Source organism: Coregonus clupeaformis, unplaced genomic scaffold (genome assembly GCF_020615455.1).
Source record: "Coregonus clupeaformis isolate EN_2021a unplaced genomic scaffold, ASM2061545v1 scaf0034, whole genome shotgun sequence".
In the NCBI taxonomy this organism is placed as follows: Eukaryota; Metazoa; Chordata; class Actinopteri; order Salmoniformes; family Salmonidae; genus Coregonus; species Coregonus clupeaformis.
In genome coordinates this window covers 47,195-57,500 of record NW_025533489.1, presented here as the reverse complement: position 1 = coordinate 57,500, position 10,306 = coordinate 47,195, and positions in this window count along the sequence as shown.

The window sequence follows — 10,306 nt, the reverse complement described above, 5'->3', positions numbered from 1 at the left end:
TTAAAGCTAAACACCACCACAACAACAGATGTAGATAGGTGACTGTTTAGCTAACCACCAACACAGCAACAGTTGTAGATAGGTGACTTTTTTCGAGCTAACCACCAACACAGCAACAGTTGTAGATAGGTGACTGTTTAAAGCTAAGCACCACCACAACAACAGATGTAGCTAGGTGACTGTTTACAGCTAACCACCAACACAGCAACAGTTGTAGATAGGTGACTGTTTAAAGCTAACCACCACCACAACAACAGTTGTAGCTAGGTGACTGTTTACAGCTAACCACCACCACAACAACAGATGTAGCTAGGTGACTGTTTACAGCTAACCACCACCACAACAACAGATGTAGCTGGTGACTGTTTACAGCTAACCACCCCCACAGTGCTAACACAAATAGAGCCGTCGTTCAATAATATCTGTTTCTGGATAGAAGGGTGGACCAGGTGACATATCGTCTTGTTTGTTTACTCCCCCCTCCTCCTCTTTCCCTCCTTGTCTTCTTCCCCTCTAGCGTTTTGCAGTCTTTTCTGTGTGTGTGTGTGTGTGTGAGTGGGTCTGATGAGCTTGTCCAGGTTAAAGGGTAATTACTTCAAGGGGATCTCTGACTCCCGAGAGCGAGGCTGGCGACCGGAGGGGGACTTAACTCCTCGCTGAGAGCACTTCCAGCCTCACCCCCTCCCTCACCCCTCAGCCTTCCCACCTCTCACCTCTCCTCTCCTCTGATTGCCCGCATACCCAATGACATCGCCACCCCTGCTGTTGATTTTACTTTTTCCTCCTTTTCCTCCCTTCTTCAAAGCACCCACTCTGCAAGCCCTCTCCACAAATTACAACAGCTCTGGGTTTAGGGGCAATTCTGACCAAATGCAGGGCCCCCGCAAAATGAGGATAGGAAGTAGTGGTGGTAGTGGGAGTAAAACGGGGAGTAGCTGAAGTGGGGCCGAGGGGGTCTGGAATTAATTACCAATTAATTGGTTAAAGCACCCGCACCACTGTGGTAAACACCAGACCTAAATGAGATTATCCAATTTTGTGGGGTGGGAGAGGGAAGAAGGGGGGTGGTATGTTGATTCCACAAAAATAGTATTCAGCTCTCGAGATAACACGCCCCACGTTTGCGTTGGCAATTGTCTGCTCGAAATCTATTATTTTCAGGCCAAAGGTTGGGGAGAAGTACTGGTAAAATAGGACTTTCTGGAGATATAGTCAATGCACACAGTTGTTGAATTGCTCACTTATTGAGTGAGAAGGGGAAAACAAGATTTCCTGGCTGATGACATTTCTTCATTTAAAAAAGACATACAAACAACTACAACGACAGTTTACATTGTACATATGCTATACGATCTCTCCCACTTTCCCTCCAGTTTCTAACAAGACATTTTGACATATTCCACCATAAACGAGGGAGAAAATGAAGATACAGTGCGATGAGACAGGTAGAAAATTATTCAGAATCCTCTGATGAATTCTAATTCAAGACGATACACTTGGTACATTTCCAACCAATTTCGATCAAACGGATGTGATCTACCATATGTCATAGTGAATGCTATAATTGGTCAAGATTCCAGAAGACCTCGCCACTGAGCCATATAGCGAGGATCTGGGAGAGCATTGGTGCTCCAGGGAAATACCTGACGCCACAATCTATCAGCTGCTGAATGGTAGGCCTTAGGTTCAGATTGAGTACATTTCAGAACGCATTCCATTTCAGACTGTATACCATTTCAGACTGTATTCCATTTTTGGACTGAATTCCAATTTAGACTTTATTGCATTTCAGACTGTATTCAAACTATTTCATTTCAGACTGTATTCCATTTTAGGACTGTATTCCAATTTAGACTGTATTCCATTTCAGACTATTCTATTTCAGACTGTATTCCATTTCAGACTGTATTCAAACTATTTCATTTTCAGACTATATTCCATTTCAGACCGTATTCAAACTATTTCCATTTCAGACTGTATTCCATTTGAGACTGTATTCCATTTTAGGACTGTATTCCAATTTAGACTGTATTCCATTTAAGACTGTATTCCATTTCAGACTGTATTCAAACTATTTCATTTCAGACTAGGTGGTAGAAGGATTACTGTTATACTATTCCAGGTATTCCTTAAAGAGGATAGGGTTTCAAGTGTCTCCGGAAGTTGGTCGTGGGGAGCTTGTTCCACCATTGGGGTGCCAGTGCAGCGAATAGCTTTGACTGGACTGAGCGGGAACTGTGCTTCCGTAGAGGTAGGGGCTGCAGGCCAGAGGTGGATGAACGTGGTGCCCTCGTTTGGAGTGTAGGATCAGAGCCTGAGGTAAGAGGTGCCGTTCCCCTCACAGCTCCGTAGGCTAAGCACCATGGTTTTGTAGTAGATGCGAGCTTCAACTGGAAGCCAGTGGAGTGTGCGGGGAGCGGGGGTGACATGAGAGAACTTGGGAAGGTTGAACACCAGATGGGCTGCAGCATTCTGGATAAGTTGTAGGGTTTTAATGGCACAGGCAGGAGCCCAGCCAACAGCGAGTTGCAGTAATCAGACGAGAGATGACAAGTGCCTGGATTAGGACCTGTGCTTCTTCCTGTGTAAGGTAGGGTCGTACTCTGCGAATGTTGTAGAGCATGAACCTGCAGGATCGGTCACCGCTTTGATTTAGCAGAGAACGACAGGGTGTTGTCAGGTCACGCAAAGGTTCCTTGCACTCTGGGAGGAGGACACAATGGAGTTATCAACCGTGATGGCGAGATCATGGAGCGGGCAGTCCTTCCGGGAGGAATAGCAGCTCCGTCTTGTCGAGGTTCAGCATGAGGTGGTGATCCGACATCCACACTGATATGTCCGCCAGACATGCAGAGATGTGATTCGCCACCTGGTTATCAGAAGGGGAAAGGATAACATTAATTGTGTGTCGTCTGCGTAGCAACGATAGGAGAGACCATGTGAGGATATGACAGAGCCAAGTGACTTGGTGTATAGAGAGAATAGGAGAGGGCCTAGAACTGAGCCCTGGGGGACACCAGTGGTGAGGCACGTAGTGCGGAGACGATTCTCGCCACACCACCTGGTAGGAGCGACCTGTCAGGTAGGGACGCAATCCAAGAGTGAGCACGCCGGACATGCCCAACTTCGGAGAGGGTGGAGAGGAGCATCTGATGGTTCCGTATCAAAGGCAGCAGATAGGTCTAGGGAGGATAAGAGCAGAGGAGAGAGAGTTAACTTTAGCAGTGCGGAGAGCCTCCGTGACACAGAGAAGAGCAGTCTCAGTTGAATGACCAGTCTTGAAACCTGACTGGTTTGGATCAAGAAGGTCATTCTGAGAGAGATGGCGGAGAGTTGGCTAGAGCGGCACACTCAAGAGTTTTGGAGAGAAAAGAAAGAAGGGAGTACTGGTCTGTAGTTGTTGACATCGGAGGGATCGAGTGTAGTTTTTGAGGAGGGTGCAACTCTCGCTCTCTTGAAGACGGAAGGGACATAGCCAGCGTTCAACGATGAGTTGATGAGCGAGGTGAGGTAAGGGAGAAGGTCTCCGAAATGGTCTGGAGAAGAGAGGAGGGGATAGGGTCAAGTGGGCAGGTTGTTGGGCAGCCGGCCGTCACAAGTCGCAAAGATTTGCATCTGGAGAGAGAGGGGAGAAAGAAGTCAAAGCATAGGGTAGGGCAGTGTGAGCAGGACCAGCGGTGTCATTTGACTTAATAAATGAGATCGGATGTCGTCAACCTTCTTTTCAAAATGGTTGTGACGAAGTCATCCACAGAGAGGAGGAGGGAGGGGGAGGAGGAGGGGAGGAGGATTCAGCAGGGAGGAGAAGGTGGCAAAAGAGCTTCCTAGGGTTAGAGGCAGAGGCTTGAAATTTAGAGTGGTAGAAAGTGGCTTTAGCAGCAGAAACAGAGGAAGAAAATGTAGAGAGGAGGGAGTGAAAAGATGACAGTCCGCAGGGAGTCTAGTTTTCCTCCATTTCCGCTCGCTGCCTGGAGCCCTGTTCTGTGAGCTTCGCAATGGTCGTCAAGCCCCGGAGCAGGAGGAGAGGACGAGCCGGCCGGGAGGGTAGGGGACATAGAGAGTCAAAAAGATGCAGAAAGGGGAGGAGAGGAGGGTTGAGTAGGCAGAATCAGGAGATCGGAGGGAGAAGGATTTGCAGAGGGAAGAGATGATAGGATGGAAGAGGAGAGAGTAAGCGAGAGAGAGAGAGCAAAGGTTGTGACGGCACATTACCATCTGAGTAGGGGCAGAGTGAGTAGTGTTGGAGGAGAGCGAGAGAGAAAAGGATACAAGGTAGTGGTCGGAGACTTGGAGGGAGTTGCAGTGAGATTAGTAGAAAACAGCATCTAGAAAAGATGAGGTCAAGCGTATTGCCTGCCTTGTGAGTAGGGGGGACGGTGAGAGAGTGAGGTCAAAGAGGAAAGGAGTGGAAAGAAGGAGGCAGAGAGAAATGAGTCAAAGGCAGACGTAGGAAGGTTAAAGTCACCCAGAACTGTGAGGGTGAGCCATCCTCAGGAAAGGAACTTATCAAGGCGTCAAGCTCATTGATGAACTCTCCAAAAGGGAACCTGGAGGGCGATAAGTGATACAAATGTTAAGCTTGAATGGGCTAGTGACTGTGACAGCATGGAATTCAAATGAGGAGATAAACAGATGGGTCAGGGGGAAAAGGAGAATGTCCACTTGGGAGAGATGAGGATTCCTGTGCCACCGCCCGCTGACCAGATGCTCTCGGGGTATGCGAGAACACATGATCAGATGAGGAAAGAGCAGTAGGAGTAGCAGTGTTTTCTGTGGTAATCCATGTTTCCGTCAGCGCCAGAGTCGAGGGACTGGGGGTAGCATAGACTGAGATGAACTCTGCCTTGTTGGCCGCAGAACGGCAGTTCCAGAGGCTGCCGGAGACCAGGAACTCCACGTGGGGTCGTGCGCGCAGGGACCACCAGATTATAGTATAGAATAGCGCCTGAGAAGATGGCTGCCGCTTTTACAGCCCTCTAACCAATTGTACTATTATGTGTGTTTTTCCGCGTTATTTGTAATTTATTCTGTACATAATTTTTTGCCATCGTCTCTTATAACCAAAAAGAGCTTCTGGATATCAGGACAGCGATTACTCACCTCGTATTGGACGAAGATGTTTTCTTCAACGAGTCGGACGCAAAGGATATCCTACAGACACCCGACAAGGCCCAAATCCCTGTCATTCGCAGGTGAAAAGAGACGGAGATATCGTGAACGTAGGTCGGGGTGCCTTGTAAGGATCCGACGGCGAAGCGAGTAAACTGCCTCCACCATCAAACCTATTAGCCAATGTTCAATCATTTGAGAATAAATTGGATGACCTAAGATTACAGTTATCTTACCAACGGGACATTAAAAACTGTAATATCTTATGTTTCCGAGTCGTGGCTGAGCGGCGACATGGATAACATACAGCTAGCGGGCTATACGCTACATCGGCAGGATGAACGGCTGACTCCGTAAGACAAGGGGTGGCGGTCTGTGTATATTTGTAAACAACAGCTGGTACACAAAATCAAATACTAAGGAAGTCTCAAGGTTTTGCTCGCCTGAGGTAGATATCTTATGATAAGCTGTAGACCACACTATTTACCAAGAGAGTTTTCATCTATATTTTTCATATCTGTCTATTTACCACCACAAACCAATGCTGGCATTAAGATTGCACTGAATGAGCTGTATGAGGCCATAAGTGAACAGAAAACGCTCATCCAGAGGCAGTGCTCCTAGTGGCTGGGGACTTTAATGCAGGGAAACTTAAATCCGTTCTACCTCATTTCTACCAGCATGTTAAATGTGCAACCAGAGGAAAAAAAACTCTGGACCACCTTTACTCCACACACAGAGACGCATACAAAGCTCTCCCTCGCCCTCCATTTGGCAAATCTGACCATAACTCTATCCTCCTGATTCCTGCTTATAAGCAAACACTAAAGCAGGAAGCCCGTGACTTCGGTTAATAAAAAAGTGGTCAGGCAGCGCCAGATGCTAAGCTACAGGACTGTTTTGCTAGCACAGACTGGAACATGTTCGGGATTCTTCAGATAGCATTGAGGAGTACACCACATCAGTCACTGGCTTCATCAATAAGTGCATCGATGATTACAGTGACCGTCGTACATACCCCAACCAGAAGCCATGGATTACAGGCAACATCCGCACTGAGCTAAAGGGTAGAGCTGCCGCTTTCCGGGCGGGACTCTAACCCGGACGCTTATAAGAAATCCTGCTATGCCCTCCGAAGAACCATCAAACAGGCAAAGAGTCAATACAGGACTAAGATTGAATCGTACTACACCAGCTCTGACCTCGTCGGATGTGGCAGGGCTTGAAAAACTATTACAAACTACAAAGGGAAGCACAGCCGCGAGCTGCCCAGTGACACAAGACTTCAAGACGAGCTAAACCACTTCTATGCTCCCCTGAGGCAAAATAACACTGAAGGGGCATGAGGGAGAGTACCGAGTGCCAAGTCTAGGTCCAAAAGACTTCTCAACAGCTTCTACCCCCAAGCCATAAGACTCCTGAACAGCTACCCGGACTATTTTCACTGCCCCCCCACCCCATCTTTTTACACTGCTGCTACTCTGTTAATTATTTATACATAGTCACTTTAACTCTACCCACATGTACATATTACTTCAACTACCTCAACTAGCCGGTGCCCCCGCACATTGACTCTGCACCGGTACCCCCTGTATATATAGCCTCCCTACTGTTATTTTATTTTACTTCTCTCTTTTTTCTCAACACTTTTTAGTTGTTGTTTTATTTTACTTTTTTATTCAAAAATAAATGCACTGTTGGTTAAGGGCTGTAAGTAACATTTCACTGTAATGTCTCACCTGTTGTTTCCGCATTGATTGATTTTATTTATTATCTCGTTGATTTGTATGGCCTGTGCAGAGGAAGAACAGGTCACCTGTTACCTACGAAAAGGTTACAATAACGCAAAGGATTGAATAAAATTAACTAAACATCTGGGGAAGCGAGAGCGGCCTCCCTCACTTACCTTTCACTCAAACCCTCAAATATAACTCTCCCAACTTCCACTTTGTTATAATTTTGTAAACTACACGGTTCAATGTTTTCTAGGAATAGACTCTAACTTAGTTTATTCATCTAACTAACTATTCTTCCGTGAAAACCCCCAGACACCGTATCCTATGGCGCCATAGCTAACTAGCATCTACATCCAATAACACACGGTTTAGCACCAATAATTGGTTACAACAAACTACCAATGTGTGTTAACACACTAAACAGATCATTTGTTCTTTCTAGTTCCTGTCATACCATAAATATTAGCGTTATGCTAGCTATCACAAGTCAGTCATCTAGCTACACCAGTACTACACATCTCGATGTTCAAGTACTTTTTACATATTCCTGCGGGGCGAATGCGTTCTTAGCTCCTACAGACCTTATTTCATTTCAACTGTATTCCATTTCAGACCATATTCCATTTTAGGTTGTATTCCATTTTAGACTGAATTCCATTTCAATGTATTTAATTTCAGCTTCTCAAAAAGTGGATGGGAGACACTGGTTTTGACCTAACTCTAATGCAACCCTAAAATCCCAACTGGACACTGTTGTTGCCCATCCAGAAAAACATGAGATCCAGAGGTTTTCTCAGTTCTTACTTCAGTTCAAAACAATGACAACATCAGTGTTATGTCACTTTCATCACTGTCATCACATATTGACAGCATTATGAAGATCTATTCACCACACTTCAAGGCTTGAATGACAAAGAAAGACAAGGGCGGGCTAATTCCAAAACCAAACTATAATATATTTGATAATTACAATCATGCTAAAAGTGGCGATAAATGCGATGATAATACTACTGGATTCTCGGTCCATCCGTTATCCTACAGTGGCTTAATGTTTCATCACTACCATCCGTTATCCTACAGTGGCTTAATGTTTCATCATCATACCATCTTATCCTACGGTGGCTTAATGTTTCTATACCATCCGTTATCCTACAGTGGCTTAATGTTTCATCAGCGTCCCATCGGTTATCCTCCGGTGGCTTAATGTTTCATCACGTACCATCCTTATCCTCGGTGGCTTAATGTTTCATCAACATACCATCCGTTATCCTCGTCTTAATTTTCTACCATCCTTATCCTCGGTGGCTTAATTTTCATCAACTACCATCCGTTCCTCGGGGGCTTAATGTTTCATCCACTCGGTTGCGAACAACACCATCCTTCATCATCACAGCTCTCTCTCTGCAGTCAGTGAGACCTCAATTCAATCTAGTGTGTCATCATTCCCTTCGGACTGAGCCAGAGATACATTCTCTCCCTAATCATCATGGTTGTCAGCATCCACAAACCTCTTGGACCCCGGACTAGCATTTGAGATGTAGATTTTTTATGGACTCTGGAAATAAAAGCTCAACTTCAGGCGGCGTAGTGGGGGGGTTGGTTCCCGTGCTTGGGTGGAGTGGTGGGGTGGGTGGTTCTGCGTCTGCAATGACGGAGGTCTTTCACCCGTTGGTGGTGCTAGACTGCGCGTTGGTTACAGTAAATTGTTCGGCCTCCTGTTTATTACATTGCGTTGGGTTCAGCGGAGGCTGTCCCGGGTACGTCTGGGGGGCGGCGGCGGCCGGTGGGCGGGACCGGCCTGTCAAAATGTGATAATAAAGCACTAGGCGCCTGCCGGACCTGCGTGCGAGCGGGCATCCATCTTGAAAACACCGCTGAAGGGGATGCTGCCAAGTGACAGGAGAGCGGCGAGGAGAGGCAGTGGGGTCTGGAGCTGGTCAGGGTGGTGTGGGGAGGGGGGGGGGGGAGAAAGGGGGACTTTTCTGTGGGCTTAGTGCTCTATAACCCAACTACCTAGGCTGTCCATACTGTTAGACAGAGAGAGAGAGACAGAGAGAGAGAAAGAGGTGAGAGAGAGAGAGAGAGTGAGGAGAAGGAGGTAGAAGAGAGAGAGAGAGAGGGGGAAGAGAGAAAGAGAGAGGAGGAGGAGAGAAAGAGAGGAGAGAGAGGGTGAAAAGGAGACATTTTAATTAAATGGTGTCAGGTGCACTTAACCTTTCCTAATAATGTGTGGCCCTGCTGAACCAGGCGTTGATGTTTTATCAATATTCTTAATTAATAGCCCCTGCCATATTTTGGACAGTATTTATACAATATGGCTGAGTAATGAAAATCATGGCTGGTTAATTTTATTTCTCTCACTTTAATTTTACACTTAATTTATTTCAAAATTATATTTGGCTTTTTCAGCAATGTCATAGTTAACCAACAGCATTGTCTACTTGCTTGTCTACTTTCAGTGTCAAACATATACAGTGCATGTATCCATACACCTATTGTTTGAAGCCTTAAACCTGTGATAGATTACCTTTCCCTCTGTGAGATTGTATCATTTCTCACCCACAATGTCCTGGGGCAATAACCTCCAACCCTCCCAACCCTTCCAATCTGCCCCTCATTTGAAATGACCTGTCTCCCTGTCTGCCTCTCACATTATAGAAACATTATGGGCTAAACCAAAACTGTTTTGTCCTTAACTGGACCACAACAATCTCCCCTCAACCAGCACATATTTGCTACAGCCTGTCTCCATGTCTGTCTATTGCACCAGTCTGACTGCCTGTCTGTCTGTCTGTCTCCCTGTCTGTCTGTCTGTCACATTATGGAAGCTAAACCAAACTGTCTCGAACTAGATTGACCACAATAATCCCCAACCCTGCCAAAAACCCTTCATTTGACACTATTCCTTGAAATTGTGATAACGATGGAACAATAGTAACAAGCAATTCAGTTTGGATTAAGGCTACTTTCACACTGAGAAGAGTGTAGCCCAAAAATACCTAATATCTTTTCCAGCATTTCTTGTCATTTTTACATTTTAGTCATTTAGCAGATGCTCTTATCGAGCGACTTACGTTAGTGAGTCATACATTATTTATCTTATTTTTCCAACTGCCCGTGAATCAAACCCACAACCCTGGTTGCAAGACCATCTCTACCAACTAGCTACATCCCTGCCGGCCATTCCCTCCCCTACCCTGGCCCTGGGCCAATTGTGCGCCGCCCCATGGTCTCCCGTCCCGGCCACTCGACGCCTGGATTCAAACAGATCTCTTCACTCACTGCTGGTGCCTCACACTCCACTGGTCTGAGCCCAAACTATCTCCCTGTCTTCTCTCCCATTCTGGAAACTAACCCTAACCCCCATCTCTTGGACCACACTAGACGCAACAAATCTCTCCATCTTATGTATATGTGACATGTTATATGTTTTTTAAAGGAGTTGGGCATTGGACAATACT